General features: G+C 44.7%; 1 protein-coding gene across 2 annotated transcripts in view; it reads right to left on the bottom strand.

The window, feature by feature from the left end:
* Window positions 1–21,053, bottom strand: part of TIA1 (TIA1 cytotoxic granule associated RNA binding protein) — a 222,085-nt gene that overhangs the window by 101,040 nt on the left and 99,992 nt on the right. The window contains exon 1 of one of the 2 annotated variants that reach the window (XM_050940174.1): window positions 13,695–13,698. The exons of the other annotated variant lie outside the window; for it this stretch is intronic. The gene's annotated coding sequence lies outside the window, so the exon portion shown is untranslated. Of the gene's footprint in view, window positions 1–13,694; window positions 13,699–21,053 lie in introns of those variants that run through there. 2 annotated transcript variants of the gene reach the window in all.

Below are 21,053 nucleotides of genomic sequence, written 5' to 3'. Positions count from 1 at the left end.
CTCGCTCTATCCACACTCAAGTGATCAGCCTCAGGAATTAAAGAACAATTAGAAGAGCATAAATGGAGGATTTAAAAAATAAAAATTAAAAAAACCCACAAAAACCCAACAATCACTCTGTTTAATCCAGCCACCTGTGGGGCCCGGGCTGTTCAGAAAGCTTGCTAAGGATGTATTTCCACAGTGCTTTTCTCCCTTCAGCTTTCAGCTGCTCACCACAGCATCAGATACGCCTCACCAGTAACTCCACTCTGCCCCAAGTGTGGAACATTCCAATGAGATTAACTTTGGGTGAGCACCTAGTTCCCTGGGAGCCAGGACGCTACCGATGTTTTCTTAGTCTGGAAAGAAAATGAGACCAGAGAATTGCTGCTATGGAGCTTACCTGCCAGGTCCCTAGGCCAAGTAAAGGCATGCTTCCCCCAGAGGGCAGTGTTACCGTCTTCGAACTCATCACAACGCTTTCAATATTTCAATCTCAGTGCTCCAGTCTCTCACACGGAGGCACCGTTTCAGGCACTGGAGTTTTTATGCATTGGCTAACTCAGCCTACACATGCCCACAGGTCAGGGAATAAAATGATGCCCTTCATTGGTTATCTTAGCAGCCAATGGGAAAGCTTAAGGATATTTTGTGGCCTTGAGAGTCTTGGAATGAAAGTCTTTATAGGAGCAGCTAAATAAACAAAATTCTGTCCTGCAAAAAATAAATCTCCTCCAGAAGCATCCAACCAGGGAGATTACCTGACTAGAAGCAATGCTAACAGTCGGTAGGAGGGGAAGGGAAGAGTCACCTAAACCCGTTGGACATGCCTACTGCTGAAGGTTCTGAAACTAGAGACAGTCGGGGAATTTTCTGAGAAGACGCCTTTCAGGCAAAAAATACCGAGTCATCAAAAATCTAAACACCTTGCAAGACAAGGTCAGTTTCCATGATTTTCCCATTTTGAAATGGTCCAGCTGTCCCCTTTTGACATTTTTGAAATGAAAAGTTTGTTGCTTTTTGGTTCAAAATGACTATTTTGTTTAGAAATCTAATTCATTTGGAGTAAAAGAAGTTTTAAAAATACCGTAACCAGTCAGAAACAAAAATACCAAACACTTCCAAAGTTAAACAAAATGTTTCAATAGGTCTGAGTCATTTATTTCACATTTATTTTTGGCTCATGAAAATTTTAGAAACAAGTTATTTATTAATGCAGCCTGGTCAATGTGAGCTAGGTAGCCCTCAACATTGGTAGCTGCCCTCTTACTTTCTGGGCCCAAGTCTTCTCTCAGATCACTTTTAAGCCAGCATAACACCAGTGGAATTATTCCTGACATGCACAGGGCCCAAGCGAGGGGCAAATCTGCCCCTACTGGAGATTGGCTGAGGCCAGGGCTGGTGCAAGGATATTTTGCACCCTAGGTGAAACTTCCACCTTGCACCTCTCATCCCCACCCCCTCCCCCAGAGCATCGCTTATTATAAACTTTCAAAAAATGAATACTGCATAATGTGGCATTGTTCATTAGAGTTAATACACATTCGGCTTGAAAATTTATTAATTTCATTATTTAGTCTACATATTTAATGAAAATAAATGAATAACCTGACAGGTCGTGGGGCTGGCTGGCTGGCTTGCTTTGGGCAGGGGGGTGCGGAAGGGGCTGGCTGGCTTCAGGCAGGGGCTGCGGCAGGGGCTGGCTGGAAACAAGGGGGTTTGGGGCTGGTTGAACACGGGATGTGGGGCTAGTTGGCTTTGGGCAGGGCAGTGCGGCAGGGTTTATAATATATGGAGATATTCCTGACTTAGAACTGGAAGGGACCCTGAAAGGTCATCAAGTCCAGCCCCCTGCCTTCACTAGCAGGACCAAGTACTGTTTTTGCCCCAGATCCCCAAATGGTCCCTTCAGGGACTGTGGTCACAACCCTGGGGTTATCAGACCAATACTCAAACCACTGAGCTATCCCACCACCCTGGCTAGAGATGGGGTGTGGGGCTGGCTGTGGGTAGGGCAGGGAGTGCAACGGGGGCTGGCTGCAGGCAGGGTGGCGGGTACCAGGGCCGTCCCTAGATATTCTGGGGCCAGACGCCGCTGCCCCGTGGGAGGTGCGGGGGGGCGGGGCAGGGCTGGCTTGTGGGGAAGGGGGGAAAATCCCCAGCACTCCCTGGCGGGGCAGCTGGGCCCGGGTCTCTGCACTTCCCCCCACCAGTGAGTGCAGGCCCGGCCCTGCTGCAGAGCTCAAGGGAGTTGGGGCGGGGCAGGGGCCGTGTGGCAGAGCCAAAGTAGCGCACCCCTGGTGGCCAGAGGAGGAATGACATCGCTTCCTGACCGGCCAGAGCTGATCAAAGCTGCAGCGCCCCCTTACACAAGGGCAGGAAGCAGGTTACACATTTAGCCGGTGCTGGGTGAGCATCCCAGACATTTTGGGCACCACTTTTTGGTGCCCTCAAATCTTGGTGCCCTAGGCAGCTGCCTAGTTTGCCTAGTGGTTGTACTGGCCCTGCCTGAGGCCCTGGAGGTTTTTTGCCTTCCTCTGCAGCGTGGAGCACGAGTCACTTGCTGGAAGACTCTCTGCACCGTGAAGTCTTTAAACCATGATTTGAGGACTCCAATGGCTCAGACATAGGTTAGGGGTTTGATACAGGAGTGGGTGGGTGAGATTCTGTGGCCTGAGTTATGCAGGAGGTCGGACTAGATGATCATAATGGTCCCTTCTGACTTTAAAGTCTGTGATTCAGTAACGATAAGACTGACCCACAGGAAAGTAAAAAGTGAAGTGACTTTCCCAAGGTTACACAGCAAATCGGTGGCAGAGCATGGCTGGCCTCTTAGAGAAAGGACATCAGTCTGTGACTTGGAGACTGGGATTCAATTCGCTGCTCTGCTACACCTCCTGGATGTCCTTGGGCACATCGCTAAGGTCCAGCTTATTAAAGGCTTTTAGGTCTTGTGCCATTCTGCATTGCAACACCCAGCCGAGTTAGGTTCCTAGGTCTCATTTTTAAAAATGACTCAGGCAGCTAGCTCCAAAGTCACAGCAGGCCCACATTCACTTTCAGCATGCCCAAGGCACATCTGAAAATGGAGATGCTGGCGCTGTAACGCTGAATGGTTAGGGACAATTGAGGTTCATATCCCTGCCCTTCCCATTGTCCCACATAACCCTCGTAGGCACGTTAGCCACCAGACAATAGCATCCGTCTTAGTCCCTCCTGTTGGAGCTGTTCCGCACTGTATAAGTATTTATTTATTCACTGGGCCAAAAGGGGGGAGAGAGAGAGACACACACTGATTCTGTGTCCCAATGGTCAGAGCCACTCCCTGCAGATGCAGGAAACACAGGCTCAAGTCCATGGTCTGAATCAGGCAGAACAGAACCTGGAGAACCCATATTCCCAGGTGTGTGCCCTCACCCCACGGCTGTTCTGGGGTGGATGGCTCTCAAAATTCCATCCTGGACCTGAGAAACCATTTTCCCATGGCAGTTCCACAAGCTCTGGTACGTGCCTACAGTGAGTTTTCGTTTCAACACACTGGGAATTGTTTGATAGAAAATGCCAGCCAGCTCGACTCCTCACCCAGTGCTGCATTCATAGCAGAGTTGGTTGAAATGTTCGTGATGGGAAGTGGCTTTTTGGTCAAGTCAGAAATTTTGGCAGGAAGGATTTTTGATGGAGGCGGGGACAACCAACCCCCAACTCCCCAAAAAAGCAACCCACTATTTCCCAACCAGCTGTAATTTCCAGCCTGACACACAAAACTGAAAAGCAAAAAGCAAGCTATTATTTACTCCTCTAATGTAGCAATTAGTATAGATGCATATTTAAGCAGGCAATGGAAGTCAGATTAGAATGCCGTGGTGGAACTCCTGATGAAAGCTAATTACCCTGCGTGCTCAGCCCCTGATTGCTGGCATTAAATGCCTCAGATGTTTCCGTTTGTTTGCTTTTTAAATCCCACAAGTAATTAGACCCCTGTTATAGATTAATCACTTGTCAAATTGAATTTATTCAACTAAAACCATGTTTTGAGTTACATTTGTATGTACAGTCAGGTAATGGTCTGGTGTTCCACTTCAGACCAAGAAGCTGGATGTGCAAGACCTCCAACTCACTCTGAAAGAACTAAAGCCAAATGTTCCTCTGTGCAGGGGATTTTGTGACCACAGATAGATATATTAGGCTTGGGGCTATAAAGAGAAGGAATGGCAAGAAGGGTTTAGGAAGGTCCAATATGGGAAGGCAGCCTTAGGCCAGACTAGGAATTTGGAGCAGGTGACATAAGAACAGCCATACTGAGTCAGACCAAAGGTTCATCTAGCCCACTGTCTGGTCTTCCAACAGTGGCCAATGTCAGGTTACCAGACAGCAAGTGTGAAAAATCAGGACAGAGGGTGGGGGTGGTAATAGGAGCCTATATAAGAAAAAGCCCCAAATATCGAGACTGTCCCTATAAAATCGGCACATCTGATGACCCTACTGCCAGGTGACCCAGAGGGAATGAACAGAACAGGTCATCATCAAGGATCCATCCTCTGTCACCCATTCCCAGCTTCTGGCAAAGAGAGGCTGGGGACACCATCCCTGCCCATCCTGGCTAATAGCCATTGATGGACCTGTCCTCCAGGAATTTATCTAGTCCTTTTTTGAACCCTGTTATAGTCTTGGCCTTCACAACATCCTCTGGCAAAGAGTTCAACATCCTAATGAAAGATCTTGCGCATAATTCTTTTATTTAAACTAGCAGTTCTCAAACTGTGGATCAGGACCCCAACGTCCTCTGTTTATATGAAGGTAAGAGAGGAGAACTAGGTTCCAAGTCCTTTTCATCACCCTAAGCTGAAGAGAAGACATTATAGCAGAGTCCTGATCCAAAACTCCAGATCCAATTGCCTCCAAATTTGAGGATTTGAAATCCAGGTTTGGGTATGAACTTTCCCTAGAGTTCAGAGGTATCTCAGATTCTGTCCCATCCCAAACATACTCGGGTATTACTAACGCTGATCTAAGCCACATCTCTACGCACAATGAAATAAGGTGATCCAATCATGGTTCGCTGGTTTGGGGACAAACCCAGCTTCCCCTCCCCAACACTTAAAAAAAATAAATTAAAGGATAGCAGGTGTTCTCCCTTTGAACTACAGAGAGGAAGGATGGTCTTTTGGTTAAAGTATAGGTCTGGGAGCTGACCCCAAATCCCAGATCTGCTGTGTGGGATACCACATCTCACCTCATCTCCCGGTGCCACAGTGTCCAACCTGCTAGGTATTACCAGAATGTTCTTAACCTGCCAAATCTTTTGGCTGTTTTCTGCTGCAGAGCCAGAAGTGATGAACCAATTAGTGCCTAGGCAGAAAGCCTTTGGGTGAGAATTGAACTCTGCCGCTAGAGCAATCAGGAAGAACTCAGGAAGGCACTGAAGACCATTTACGATGTTACTAAATAAGACCCAGGCGAGCCACAGCAAGGGAGATTAAAGGAATGCCAGCAGTGGGTTAGTCATGACAGTGCTCTTGCCAACGGGACTGTCAGTTTAGTAAGTGAATTTGACTTCAAACAAAATTACTTTCAAACCAGACCAGACCAGACAGTCTGCAATGTAGGATTCTATATTTAGCAGCAGCTGAAGCGAGAGCCTGGGGAGATGAGGCCAAGCACTGCAGTACTTACTGGGTAGAATTTAACATTTGTTGTTCACTGGGGACAGTCACTGATACCCCAGGACTGATTCTTGATTGCCATTTTATTTCAGTCTGTCTATTGAGCAACATTCAACCTTGGTGTAAGCAGGCTAAGGTAGAGCAGCCCTGAGGCTGCTCTAATTAACATCAGGGCCCAGACTGATGGCTCCAGGATTATGGATACTTTTCTACCCCTTCAGCCTCCCAAATTGGACTATGCACTCCTCACCTCTGCTGGAGAGCTGAGCTACTTCTCTATTTAAAGCCCTATAGAAATTAACAGGGATAGGGAAAAAAATAGGATTCTACAGAAGTAACTCTAAAATCCTAAAGACTTCTAGATAGAATAGGATTTGCTCTATAGGATTTTGGACTGCCCTGTAGAAATCTATAGCAGAGATCTCTCTCAATTAAATCATATAGGATGGTTAAAAACCATTGAGCGAAGTTCTCATTCTCTATTACGTATCAGAGGGTAGCCGTGTTAGTCTGGATCTGTAAAAGCAGCAAAGAGTCCTAGGTCTGTTAGTCTATAAGGTGCCACAGGACTCTCTGCTGCATTCTCTATTACATTATCCCTTTCAGTAGGGACTTTCCCACCAAACACAGGGTTGGGGTAATGGGAAATTGTAACTGGTACTGGGTTTACTGGACCGCTGACCCTTCCCTGTCTCAGAGGGCACCCCCCACCCTTCAGGCCTCAAACTGTCACCTCTTTGGGGGAGGGTCACGTGAAGGGATTCTGGTTGCAGACATCCAGTGTAGCAACTGGGATTACCTAAATCAGACCTGATTTATGCCCAGACCCTGCATTTCTTTTCCCAGAGCAATGATAGGGGTAACCAGTGACCAGACAGCTCTCTCTAAACCAAGTATTATTTATTTAGGACAAAATAGATCTTAGCACAATAAACAGAGAGTGTGCGTGTGTAGTTTACCAGATGTCTAACCATCTTGCACATGGGATCCCTGGTAAGTCTGACTCTCCATAAACTGCTTGCTGAGCCTCTCTCTGCATCAACTGACAACTCTCTGGCCAGCCCCTGGCAACTGACCCCTCGATTCCCACGAAGGTTAACTTTTAAACTGCTTATAACCATTTGATCTGGTAGTTCTCAGCATTGGCAAACAAGAAGTAGGGTCCTCAAAGCTAATAGCTTCCCCCAGTGTCTTTCAAGCATGCGCTTGAATATTTGTACCTCGGACCATTGCTCTCCAGCTTGTTCCAACTGAATTGATAGACATATATTGGGATAGTGGAATGCTTATACAAGTTATACAGTTTCTCTCAATAACTAGGTTGCACAGCAGTATTCTTAGACTACTACAAAGGCTCTTTCACAGAATATAAATTTATATATATTAGAGAAAAAAAGACCTTCCTGGCCCTGATTCAGGAAGGCACTTAACACACTTTAATGCATGCAAAAGCTGTGAAGTATGTTCCTGAATCAGCACATATGTAACGATTCTGCTGACCATGAACACGTACAGCTCCTATTAATATGAAAAGCCTAATTCCAAGTTAGGTAGCCTCATTCTTACTGCTTACATTTATTATTTGCTTGATGGCAGCGCTTAGAGACCTTGCCGGAGATCAGGGCCCCAGTGTGCTGAGTTCTGTACACACACAGAAGGATATAGTGCCTGCATCAAGAGCTCATGATCTTTTAAGAATTATTCTCCCCATTGTGAAGATGGGGAATTGTGGCGCACAGAGACATGCCCCAGGTCATACACCAAGAGCCAGTATTTGAACCTAGGTGTCTTAAATGCCTGTCCAGTGCCTTAACCACAAGACTTATTACTCCTCTCAATTCCCTCTGCAGTTTCAATGACATTCTTCCTTTCCTGTCCTAATCAGTAGGAATGCTTCTGCATGCGCTCTTCAACCATGCCCCGCCTTGAAAAGTGGGGACACTTCACAGAGGGGGCAAAGCAATGCTTGCCTGTTTTGTGACGTGCTTCTGGTTAGCCTTTAGGCTGAGAGGTGCCACTCATTAGCATCCTTTCCCCTCCATTCTGGCCCAAGGCGCATTCAGAAAAAAGGTTAAATTGTTTAAATTTTCAGCTGACAAGACTGTGCTTTGGAGCAACCTGCAGAAATAAATTATGAAGATAAAATTCTTCAGTCAAGCTGTGTGAGGGCTTGATAATGAGACTAATAATTGCACTCCGAGCTGAAATTCATTAGCAGGACACTCGTGTGTTACTGGGGGCACTGGCGCCTGCTGATTTGAAACCCTGTGGTTCCCAAAGAAAGAAAGATTTCCAGAGATATTAAGTGACTCAGCAATTGCTTGTCTGAGATGAATTTGCAGTTCTAGATAATGCTTCAAAAACCTATCACAGGTAGGTGCGTGATTAGCTGATGAAGGGCATTATCTTTACAAGACCTCCCAACCAAGCATGCTCAAGCATCTGCATATTGCTTGCATCTATGTAACACCTAATGGCCCTGATGCCGATTGTGCTCAGGCCTGTGGAATAAAGAGTATGTCTAAACACCTACGGCTTGCCCGTGTCTGCTGATACTGGCTTGCTGGGCACAGGCCGGAAAGCTCTTCGGTTGAAATTATTTCAGGCAGCTTTACATGCAAACATGTTAATTGTGCATCCAAATAAGGCAGGCAGTTGCTTGCACATGTTTATTATGGTAATGTCTAGGGACCAGCCAAGAGAACAACATTATACAGTCACAAAATAGGAGATCGACCTTCCCCAGAGAGCTTACTTCACGGCACACTTGCCTTTACTAAGGCTCAGACCCATGAAGCCCGGTCCCAACTAGCCACTCTGCTACACTGGTTACATGCTCATGTACTCCGTACAAGTTACTCTGTCATAAAACAAGGCCTTTAAATCCTGTAACAGGATCTAGGGCCAAACACCTCCAAGCTGGTGTGTTCTATGACTGGATCCAAATCTGTCAGCTTGAGACCGTTCTTACTAATATAAAGGGTTTCAAAATTGTAACCAATTCAGTTACACCAGGGAGGAATTTGGCCCAGTGTTTGGTCAGGAAACTATTCTTTGTTTAAGTGATGGGCACACTTCCATTTCAAGATGACTGCACTAATTGTGTATTCCAGGAGATGATCCAAACTCAGACCCATTTATGCAAATCAGCCTTGTCTAAGTCAGAATCAGAACAACCTGACCCGTTCATAGCACCTCATAAATCAGCTTATCGAGATGGTTGTTGGCCTTCTCTGAATTCGGTCCAACTCACCAGTATCTTCCTAGTAACAAGGATCCCAAAACAAGATGCAGTTTCCCAGTGATGCGAGTGAGGCTATTGCATCTCTGCATCCATTTGTGCCGCTTCTGCATTTTAGAGCCAGAGCGAAAGCTGACTGAGGTCATCTGAAGGACTTTCATTGAGGTCAGTGGGCTTAGGATCAGGTCCTGGCAGCAAAACAGTGCATGGACTTTTCTTTGCAGCCCTACCGCATACCGAACTCATTTCCTATTTGCTCTCACACCCAGCGATCTTCCCAGACCTTGGTTAATATTCCATTGCAGTTCTCTACATGTAACCCACACCCCTCCTTGGTGTGGTGTTCTGTCCTATCTAGTGGCACTGAGACCATTTACAGAGAGAGATAAAATGAGTCTGTTCTACAGTCTTTGCTAACAGCCAGTTGGCTTTTAGCTTATGCAGTAGAGGTCAATGCACTAAGCTCCAGAGGTCCCAGGTTTAATCCTGCCCGCCGACACCCGGAGTTTTGTCAGCGTTACATACACACAGCAGGTTCAGTGCACGAAGGGGGACTGAGGATCTCGGAGAGCTTCAGATGCAATGACCTTGAGGCTTGCTTTCCCATTTGCAAAGGGTCAGTGCCATGTTATTTCATTCTTCAGCACTGCCATCCATCACAGTTAAAGCACTTTGGAAGTGGAAATCAAATTAAGCAGGAGGGACCGTGACCTTGTCAATATATAGTATTCTGCAGCAAGAAAGCGGCTGCGTGCCCTTGACATGAAAAACATGTTCCAGCAACATTTGCTGCATGCATTGAATTGGTTTCCTTAAGCAGCAACCAAGCCATTGATAGAACAATGGAACAGTCAGGAGTTCTGATTCCCAGTCCCCTGCTTCCATCACTAGAACGCACTCCCCTCGTGACATTGCAGGCTTGGTATTTGTGCTATTCAGACAATACTACAAAGTGTTTTGAGTTCATTGGCTCTGAAGTGCTAGAGAACCGCAGAGCGTAATAAGAAGTAGTCCCTTGAAATGGGACAAGATAAAGACCTTATCCTCGGATATTTGTGTGCACTGTAACAAAGAAAAAGAAACCCTGACGCATGTGTTATAGGATTGTCCAACAATCAGGCACCTGCAGAAAGAGGGAGACAGAAAAGTGAAAAAAGAGCGCTCAGCTCCAGCTGCCAAAGCTCTGCCAAAAGTTATATCCTAGGGGTTTTTTTTACCTGCTGAGCTGAGTTTAACTCGACCACAGTTCTTAAGGGCACATAATTTTACAAAAATGGAAGAGAACGCTTATGCCCAGAACAGAGCAATGGTATTCACACTTGTCCGACTTATCACCGAAAGAAAGAACAGCTTAATTCCAGAGAGGGCAATTCTATTACTCTGAAGAAATCTGGACCCTATTTCTAGATACATTTGAATAAAAATGGAGATGTGGAATTATTTGAGCCATCTCAGCATTCCCCACTAACCCTCCTCTTTTCCCCCCCGTCCTCTCCGCTTCCTATTCATGTAGGTATTTTATTACTTTTACCTTCCCCTCCTTACGCCCCCTAATGTGTCTCTGTACTATTATCTGGTCTTGCAGCTTTGACAAGTTGTAAAATTGCATAATTCTATTGGCAAACCATTTGGAAACAAAAAAAGTTGTAAGTCATTTACCTTTTCATACTTCTCATGATCCGTTTCTTCCTGAAATAATAAAAAATAATCACAGAACAATTAGAAATAATGCCGTATTTCGGTTAAATATACTGATTGGCTTCAAACTGCAGTGCCTTGGCTTGGCTGTGTATGCGAAAGCCTGGAGCTGGTAGCTTTTATATCTTACTTTGCATGACTTGGGGCTGAACTCTCTAGCTCATCATTTTCAGATGAAATAAAAATTTAACCCTAAGCAGAGCACTCAGTGTCTCTCAGTCCTGTACATGTGACTGGTTATTTTTACTTGCTACTGAAAAGTTACCAAAGCAAATAGAAAAGAAAGAGAAAGCATAAAGACAGGCTAGGAAGCAAGTGACACTCAAGACCAGGTATCAAAAGAATTTGTTTGGGACTTCTAAGAACATACACCAGTTTAGTAAGTCAGTCAAGAGTGTGCTCTTGTAGCCAAGATGACTAACAACATTTTGGGCTGTATAAGTAGGGGAATTGCCAGCAGATCGAGGGACGTGATTATTCCCCTCTATTCGACATTGGTGAGGCCTCATATAGAGTACCACGTCCAGCTTTGGGTCCCACACTACAAGAAGGATGTGGAGAAATTGGAAAAAGTCCAGTGGAGGGCAACAAAAATGATCAGGGGGCTGGGGCACATAACTTATGAGGAGAGGCTGAGGGAACTGGGGTTGTTTAGTCTGCAGAAGAGAAGAATGAGGGGGAATTTGATAGCTGCTTTCAACTACTTGAAGGGGGGTTCCAAAGAGGATGGAACTCAGTTGTTCTCAGTGGTGGCAGATGACAGAACAAGGAGCAATGGTCTCAAGTTGCAGTGGGGGAAGTTTAGATTGGATATTAGGAAAAACTTTTTCGCTAGGAGGGTGGTGAAGCACTGGAATGGGTTCCCTAGGGAGGTGGTGGAATCTCCTTCCTTAGAGGTTTTTAAGGTCAGGCTTGACAAAGCCCTGGCTGGGATGATTTAGTTGGGGATTGGTCCTGCTTTGAACTGGGGGTTGGACTAGATGACTTCCTGAGGTCTCTTCCAACCCTGATATTCTATGGATTCTTTGATAACAATGACCTATTGAGTGAGAAGAGCATACGGTCTGTATACACTACACACTAACCAAGGCTCTGACTTAGGTTTGACCTAAAACACACTTCTATCAACACACAAATCAGTCTGATTCAGGTCAGCATGCACTAAAGGCTGGGGTCCTAGGAGCATGCTATGGGTGGGTCAGGGCTTAAGTCCCACTGAAACTCTAGTCCAAGCACTTTAATTTTGCAGTGTAGATGCAGCTCAAGCCACAAACCTGAGACAGAAGATCTGCGTAGTGCAGTATGGGTGCATTAGCACAGCTGAGACCCCCAGAGCCAGCAACTATAAACCCAATGCAGTTTGGACCTTCAAACATAGGCTTGAAAACACTGAGTCCACAAGCCCAGGTCTCTCAGAGCCTGGTTTTCAATGCACTGTAGGATATACTCATAGAGACTGGCACAAGCCACAGAGTTTGGATCTGGATCGATACCACCACCGAAAGTTCAGGGACATTAAGATACAGTGACCTCTAATAATATAAACCTGTTTCATTCCTTGATCTCGTTAAAAAATATCATCCCCATCCTTTGTAAAGATGGGGAACCTGAGGCAGAGAGAGACATAATTTGCCCAAGGTCACATAGCGAGTAAGTAGCAGAGCCAGGAATAGAATTGAGGCTCTCAAGTCCCACTCTAGTGCCCAGTCCATTAAGCCAAGCTGCCTTCCCCAATGGTCTGCTATTTAGGTTACTTGTGCTAAAACCATCTCCCTTTAACTTAATCCTGTTTGCACAAGAAAAGAAGAGGCCTTCCTTTGAAAAGTCACTTTTGAGCAGTCTAAAGTACGAGGCCCAGCAGTGTCCTTGCTATTTGCTATCGCTCCCTGGCAGTCGGTCCCCAGGGTGCACCACTCTGACACGTTCTGATTGGAAATACTCGTTCTCCAAGACTGGCTGTTTGATTTAGTGGGTGAATAATTGGATTTCTGGCCATGTCATCTCAACAGCTTCAATGAACTTGGGGGGAGGGGGGCACAATGACTCACAAGGTCAGGAGCAGCATAACCTATTCCTAGCCCGCAGAAGCCATCTATCAAGCTGTTCAAAACCATTTTTTCCTTTTGCATCAGAGTCTCAAACTGCATTCCTGCAGAGAAGCTGTTCAATGGATCAGCAGGGTAGCATGAAAGAGGGTAAATAATCAACACAGCATGGAAGCCTTCGTTCCTGTGTGGCTTTGGGACACACTATATCCACTGCAGTGATCTAATTCCAAGGCTGCATGTCCGGCCACGGAAAGGGCCCAGTCCTTGGCTGTCGTCAATTTGCTCTTGGTCCATTGACTTCAAAGGAGATTCCTTCGCTGGTGTAAAGCGGAGTACCTCCTTTGAAGCCAATGGACCAAAGGCAGATTGATACCAGCCAAGAATCAGGGCCCAACCTCTTAAAAACTCATCTGCTAGCAACAATCTGCTCAGTTATGCAAAAAAAGGTCATCAATAGCGTTATATTCTCTAAATGCTGCTTTGAGGGGGGTATTATGTGTTAGGCCAGAGTTACTCCTTTTGTCCCAATCGCAGTGTCCCACTTGACATGAATAGGACAACAGACTGGATTCAAATGAGAGAGATCATTTATGCAAGGTTTTTTTTTTTTTTTAAAAAAAGACACACAAACCCACACACCTCTTCATGTAACAATGCCCTGGGCAGGCCACCTTTGGGGATTGAATCCTTGAGCTCTGGATGTAAAGGCCAGAACCTCTACTGTTTGAGCTAAAAGACTAGCTCCATTTGTTCAAAGGCAGTAGCAGACTCTAACCTCTTTGTTTAAGATGGTTGAAGTTTTTCCATTTAAAAAAATTGGTTCCTGAAAATAAAGTTTAAATAAAAATTCCATTGAAGTTTTCAGAAGAAACAATGTGTTTCTTTTGAAGTTTTTCAGAGAAATATGCATACTGTTTTCCAATCAGTTCTATTCTTTAGTTAGTCCAGACACTAGAGGGAGAGAAATATATTTGGCCCGTGTGTTACATTTATGGCCAAGGATCTGCAGCAAGAATTTTTTAACTCCATTAAGAAGTCTCAAACTTGGTTTTGTATTTGTACAGGGTCTTGGTGTAGGACTGTCAGGTGCTACCAGAAAAATAAGTAATATATTTGGCCAAGAAATATTCCTAAACGCCTTCCCTTACCACAGTGATGATTTGAGAACCAGAACAACATTCAGACAGCTCCAAGATAAAATAATGCTTTGTCCACTGTTGAAAATCTCAGCTACCACCACCTCCCACCCTACACCAAGGATAAACATGTCATAGTGCCAGTTATTCTCTTAATATCTACTCTCCTTCAGCAGCATCCAGTCTCTCTGGTGGCAGATCCATCTGTAAGACGCAACCAGAACTAGAAGGAAAATCAAAAAGAACTTAATCTGCAGCAAGCATGTTCAGGCCAATTCATTTCTCTCCTCCCCTTTGTTGTTCTTCCTCCTTTTTATTGAGCGAGATGAAATAGGCTCATTATCATTCAAATTTGAATCCCTAGGTATGATCCCAGTGTATCCATTCTCCATGGTGACAGCTGCTTTAGATCAAGTTAAAATTGGGCTGTTGTGGATTTCCTAAAAGCTCAGTCTGCAGTGTAGATAGCCCCTTTGCAAGTCCAATCTCCATTAATATACAGAGTAACTATAGCTCCTGTAGCGTCTCTCTCTAGAGAACTTCTGCTAATGAAATATTAGTCATTATGGCTCAGCCTTGTCCAGCAATAAGATTGGAGCCTGGCTGTCTTCATTCTAATGGAAGGCACAAGGCTCATGTTTGAACTACTAAACTACCAGCATAAAGCTACTCAATTACAGTTGTATGGTGCCTTTCATGTCAAAGCACTCTACAAAGGCACAATATAGGATTTGCTTTGTCTACCACTGGACAGCAGCCACCTCTGAGATGCACCTTGGCAACTATTTTAACAGGACACAGCAGTGTAGGAAAAGAAGTGAAGAATCTTACATCCACTTGAATATGGAAAAGGGTGTGGGGACTGAAGTCACTAGAGTGACTTCTGATTCACAATGGTGTAAGTGAAAGGAGGACAGTTAGACCCATAGCATGGAAGAAAGGCATCAGTAAATGATATGGGAGCAGTTTCTTCAGCATGGTTAAAGTTCTCTGTAGCCTAGATTACAATAATAAAGACGAATATCAGAGGGGTAGCCATGTTAGTCTGGATCTGTAAAAAGCAACAAAGAGTCCTATGGCACCTTATAGACTAACAGACGTATTGGAGCATGAGCTTTCATGGGTGAATACCCACTTTGTTAGACACATGCCTGACTGACTGACGCATGCGTCTGACAAAGTGGGTATTCACCCACGAAAGCTTATGCTCCAATACAAATAATAAAGATGAAGTTGCCCAAGATGGCACTAGACTAAGGTTTGTAATAAGAGACAGTAGATCTGTATTTAGTCATTCAGGGTCCAATCCTGCCCCACTGAGTCAGGCCCTTAGTACAATCTAGTGGTTAGAGCACAGTACTAGGAGGTAAGCATCCAGGAATCCTCTCCTTGCACTACCATTGCCTGTCCATAGAGAAGGAGGTTAATAACCAACCTCCTCCGGAAGGTGAGGATTTAATATTTGCAAAGCACAGGTGACGGTACCTCCCATAAGGCTCTATGGAAATATACTTAGAATGTGTTTTATGCTACGTATGCCGTGTAACATCTCTCTGTAAAGGTTATGATCTACTGAATGTATCAATCCTATTTGCATGCATGTATCATTTTTGTATTCGATGTTGTGAATGTTGGCTATGTACTGGCTTGATTTCTAAATAACCTTAGTAAAGCATTTGGTCAGTTCCTGGAGAAAGGAATGTTAAAATTAAGTACCTAATCAAGAAACACTTAAAGGACAATGCATCTTGGAATGCTCCAATCCACATAAGAAGTCTAGTTGCAGACGTTCGAGGTAGCATGTAAACCAGAGGTTCTCAAACTGGGGGTTGGGACCCTCCAGGGGTTCACGAGGTTGTTATATGGGAGTCACGAGCTGTCAGCCTCCACCCCGCCTCTAGCATTTATAATGGTGTTACATTAAAAACACTTTTTAATATATTTATAAAGGGGAGAATCGCATGCATAGGTTTGCCATGTGAAGGGGGTCATCAATACAAAAGTCTAAGAACCCCTGATGTAAACAATGGATGCTGCCTGTAAAAACTGTGAGTCATGCATGGACATGTGACTTGCCCAGGTAACTCCTAAACTCCATCTTGGAGTCGGACTTTGCATAGGAGTGAGGAGGGGGTGTCCACCCACAAGAGAATGTCTATTTAAACCCCTGGGAGACCCCTCCATTTTGTCTTCAGCTGGCTAAAGAGAGCTTCTCCACGGCCCCCTCCCTCGCTAGGATACCTGAAAGAAACTGGAACAAAGGACAGTGACTGCAAGAGGTGTGAGTGATTGTTGGACCCAGGAAAAAGGAGATTAGTCTGTACAAGGGAGCATTCTGAAACTGGTGAGGATCTTATCTGTATTCAATTTGATTAGTCATAGATTTGCACATTTTATTTTATTTTGCTTGGTGACTTACTTTGTTCTGTCTTTTACTACTTGGAACCACTTAAATCCTACTTTCTGTATTTAATAAAAATCACTTTTTTACTTATTAATTAACTCAGAGTATGTATTAATACCTGGGGGAGCAAACAACTGTGCAGCTCTCTCTATTAGTGTTATAGAGGGTGAACAATTTATGAGTTTACCCTGAATAAGCTTCATACAGGGTAAAACAGATTTATTTGGGTTTAGACCCCATTGGGAGTTGGGCATCTGAGTGTTAAAGACAGGAACACTTCTGTTAGCTGCTTTCTGGTAAACCTGCAGCTTTGGGGCAAGTAATTCAGACCCTGGGTCTGTGCTGGAGCAGACAGGAGTGTCTGGTTCAGCAAGACAGGGTGCTGGAGTCCTGAGCTGGCAGGGAAATCAGGGATACATCAGGTGGCATCTCTCAAGAGGGTTTCCGTGATCCAACCTGTCACAGCATTTTCACCCAAGAACCTCAGAAAATGCTACAGAATTGCCAAAGAACTCTGAACTACCTGACATTTGGTTTCCTCCGATCCGTCCTCTGCCCGGATGTCTTTCCTAAGGCTGCATTTTGATAGGTTTGCATCTGCTTCTAAAGCATGTGGCCTAGTTACTGTAATGCTGAAACGTTACAAACAAATCCAAATAGCTGTGGAATATAGTACAGATCCTCAAGTGCCGTACAGGAAAGAATTTACCCCCACAACCCCTATGGGAGGCAGGAATCATTTCAGTGGAGACCCACCAGCATGAAATTTGAGGTACCATAGTGAAGCATCAAGCCTTGGACTACAGGAACGAAAGAAAGTCTGCCCTCTTCCATTTCCAAATACTCCTCGCAGCTACTATGCTGCATGCATCATAAATCATTAAACAGCTGGCGCTCTGCTATCTCATCCTGAACTAATTACTGTTTGAGCGTAACTTGAGAAATGGCAGAGAATGGAAAGCAGGAAGCTAAAAATGGGGAACAGAATATACTCAACTAACCTTGTTAGCCTGCTCTTCCTAGCCATTAGCGCAGACTCAGAGGAACCATTTGCTGGGCTTCAAAACTGAATTTGTGATCTAATTCTGCTGCTACTAACACTTTTTTTTTTGGCGGGGGGTGCAGTGCTAGAGGATGATCTCATTAGTGTCTCCTTATAAAATTGAATTCCCTGCATTAGCAGCAAATAATCTGCAGTTTGTGGCAGGACTTCTGTTTCATGTATCGCAACCAGGATCTTTGTGCTGCGCAGAAAAATATTTACACTTCTTTTTGCAGTGGATTATTTTCAAGTTTTTGATAGTCTAGATTATTATAAATGAATGAGAGAGAAAGAGAGTTTACTCAGAGCAAACTGCCATAAATTCTGATGTGTAAATGCATTTGCCATATTGATACTAGAGCAGTTAGTAAGCTTACCTAGACAACACAATTCCCTTTCCAATCCGGCTGCACTAAGGTAACGTGGGTAGTGTACACAAAAACCCCTTAGTCAACATACATCCATTGGACCAGATGTTTCTCACAAAGGCAGAAATACAAGGGCCACAAATGGATGACTTGAGGATTCATAGTGAGTTAGTGCAACGGACCATACCAAGGTACAGATTCTATTTCACATTCCATGTGAGACATCTGCCTTCTTGGCCAATACACTGGGTATGGAACTAGGGACTTCCAGAACTAAAAGCATGAGCTGCTACAGAACAAAGCTGGGGCTGTAACGACTCATATCCTCAGTTATCCCTTTCTGCCAAAACACACACATTCATCAGGGGGTTACACACACCTAGTTCTTCCCACTTTGTGTTGCAAGCACTCCACACGCAGGCCTCCCATTGACTGCCGTGGGAGTTGCACTAGCAGGATTGGACCCACCTGAACAAGTCTAAAGCCTGCAGGCAGATATTCTACAAATTGACTATTATTTCTATGGCAGTAGCATCTGGAGGATCCGACTGCAATCAAGGGCCCACTGTGTGAGGTGCTGTAATCACAAAAATAAGACATCACTCCTGCCCCAAAAAGGTCACAATCTAAATAGACAAGACAGACAGATGGGGAGAAATGAGCATAATATTTCCGTTAAGTGGGGAAACTGAGGCACTGAGCTTAAATAACTTGCCTAAGGTCACACAAGAAGTGAACCTAGATTTTCCAAGTCCCGATCCAGTGCCTTAACCCCAAGACCATCCTGCCTCATCTCCTACTTTCCAATCTGCTGACCAACATAAACCCATTCAGCCTATTTCTATGGCTTCAAACCCTAAGGAACATTTGCTTAACACTGGAACAGTATTTCCACTCACTGTTGCGGTGATCAGGTGATTTATGGTGTAATTATCTGCATGCCTTTATTTCATCACCTCTGTATTTTTTTCTACCTTTCAGTGATATTTCTCCCTCCCCCACTCTCCCCCCGCCACTGCTGATCTTGCTCAGAAGGAATCAGTTTTTGTATTTTTTTTACAAAAATTATAAATGAGATAAATATCAAAGCCCCCTGTTATCTGCAAAACAACCTGATCCTCAACACATTTTTGAAAGGCTGTGGGTGAAACAACCAGGGCTGGTGCTTCCATTTAGGCGACCTAGGCGGTAGCCTAGGGCGCCAGGATTTGGGAGGGCGGCAGACTGCTCTGGGTGGACTTCTTGCAGGCACGCCTGCGGCAGGTCCACTGAAGCCGCGGGACCAGCGGACCGTCTGCAGGAAGTCCACCGGAGCCGCGGGACCAGCAAGCCGGCCCTGCGCCTAGGGCGCCAAAAACCCTGGCACCGCTCCTGGAAACAACTGCAGTTAGCAGAGAGGAATAATTTTCTCCACTGTAGGAATGACAAGGTGGGATTTGTTGGCCTGTGTGTTACACAAGAGGTCAGGCAAATGTCCCTTCAGGCCTTAAGGATCTACGAGCCTCTCATTAAACAGATGTCAATTTTCCAGAACTGCAAACAGCTTCTTTTCTTCAAAGCAATTCAAGAGAAAGTGCTTTTTGATTATTCTTTTTGCAGCATCCTAAATACACAAATAGAAGTATCAGAAAGGTATTCATTTTAGTCTATACTGCTTTGTAAACTCAATCTGTGGAACCTGGGCTTGTGGACTTGGTGTTTCCAAGCCTGCGCTTGAGTGTCCACACTGCATTGTAAACCTGGGTTTACAATTGCTGGACCCGGGTCTCACAGCAGTGCTAATGCATCCACACAGCAATAGGCAGACTTGACTAGGATGTCAGCTTCAGCTGCAACCACACTGCAAAAATAACAGGGCATGGACCAGAGTCAGAGCAAGACTTGGGTGCTGACCTACCCCCTTGCAGGGACCTAGGTCCCAAATGCTTCCTGACCCAAATCAAGCTGATATGTGTGTGGATGGAAGGCAGGTTTGGGTGAAACCCGAGTCAGATCCTGGGGTTAGAATGCAGTTTAGCTATACCCTAAGGAGTCAGAGGGATTGAATTAGAAATGACAAGGAGAACTTGAAGAAAAAAGGAGGTTTTAGGCTCAATACCTGAAACAAAATAGCCAGAGAATGTTTGATTGTGGAACAGTTTCACTAATGGCAGTGGAGGAAGCATTATTGTTTGGGACTGTTACAGCTGTATTGGACAAAGCTCTGGAGAAAACACTGTTGAGAACAGCTGTCCAGCAGCCTCATGGATGGATGAGAGGGACCTGAGCTGCAGGCAGCTATGTAACTGAAAAAGGATGCCTGGGTGTTTTCTGGCTACTGCCTCTTAGACACAGGAGGAATTTCCCTGCCACTTTGTGAAGCAGTTCAGATGCAGAATGTTGCAAACTGAATCACTGTATGCATCTTTTATATATGGAATAGGTTCCCGAGGGAGGTGGTGGAATCTCCTTCCTTAGAGGTTTTTAAGGTCAGGCCTGACAAAGCCCTGGCTGAGATGATTTAGTTGGGGATTGATCCTGCTTTGAGCAGGGGGTTGGACTAGATGACCTCCTGAGATCCCTTCCAACTCTGATTTTACACACACGCTCTCTCTCTCTCTCTTATATAGAAGTTTTACATTTGTTCTTTGTATTTTGGTTTCCTTTACCTGAAGTCAAGTTATGGTAACTAGACTAGGTGCTACAGGACTGTGTGAAAAAGACACTAACCTATCCCACCTCTCATTCCCATGAGTCAAAAAATAGCCCACAGAATCTAGAAATCTTATGAAATAAAACAACTGATTTTTGCTGGGTCACGAGTCAGGAACCTTCACTTTGATTTAGCATCACCCAGATGTGACTCAAAGGACAATAAAGTAGCACTAGAATAGAATAGGGACAGGATCCTGTTTTATGGACATTGCTAATGATTTCCTAGCATCCTGCTTCTTCATAGAGAGATTTACTGTAGCAGTTAAGCCTTCTACCACACTTCCTTACAACCACTTTGTAAGGTTAATTTCACAATGTATTTAACATCCTGGTAATCGTTAACACAAGCATCAGATCTGTCTGATCTAGAGACAGGATTTCTCTTCCTAACATTAATAAACCTTAGCCACAGACAAAAGCAAAGAGCTAGTATTGTTTCACATCTGATAATTACAAACCTTTTAAGATCTCATTTTCAGGACTGGATCCCACCCTACCGTTAGTTTATTTTCCAGCAATTTCACCCACATGTTAAACTCTTGAGCCTACCAGATTAGATGGCCGTTTATATCCACAAATCTTGCCGAGTCACATTGGCTCCATTCGCACATTCTCTTTTACATTTTAATTTGAAGTTTGTTTCAGGAAGTGGGGTTGTGGTCGCAGGCTGGGAATTGCAAGAGAGCCTAAGGGAATTCCATGCTGAAATCCCATGGGATACAGGCTTCATCAAAAGTTCCAGCCTCAGTAAGAAACTGTCTAGCCAGTGAGTCAACA

The sequence above is a fragment of the Gopherus flavomarginatus genome, chromosome 2, assembly GCF_025201925.1.
Source record: "Gopherus flavomarginatus isolate rGopFla2 chromosome 2, rGopFla2.mat.asm, whole genome shotgun sequence".
Taxonomy (NCBI): Eukaryota; Metazoa; Chordata; order Testudines; family Testudinidae; genus Gopherus; species Gopherus flavomarginatus.
The sequence above is the reverse complement of the archived record's forward strand: the minus strand, read 5'-3'. Positions and strand labels throughout refer to the sequence as shown.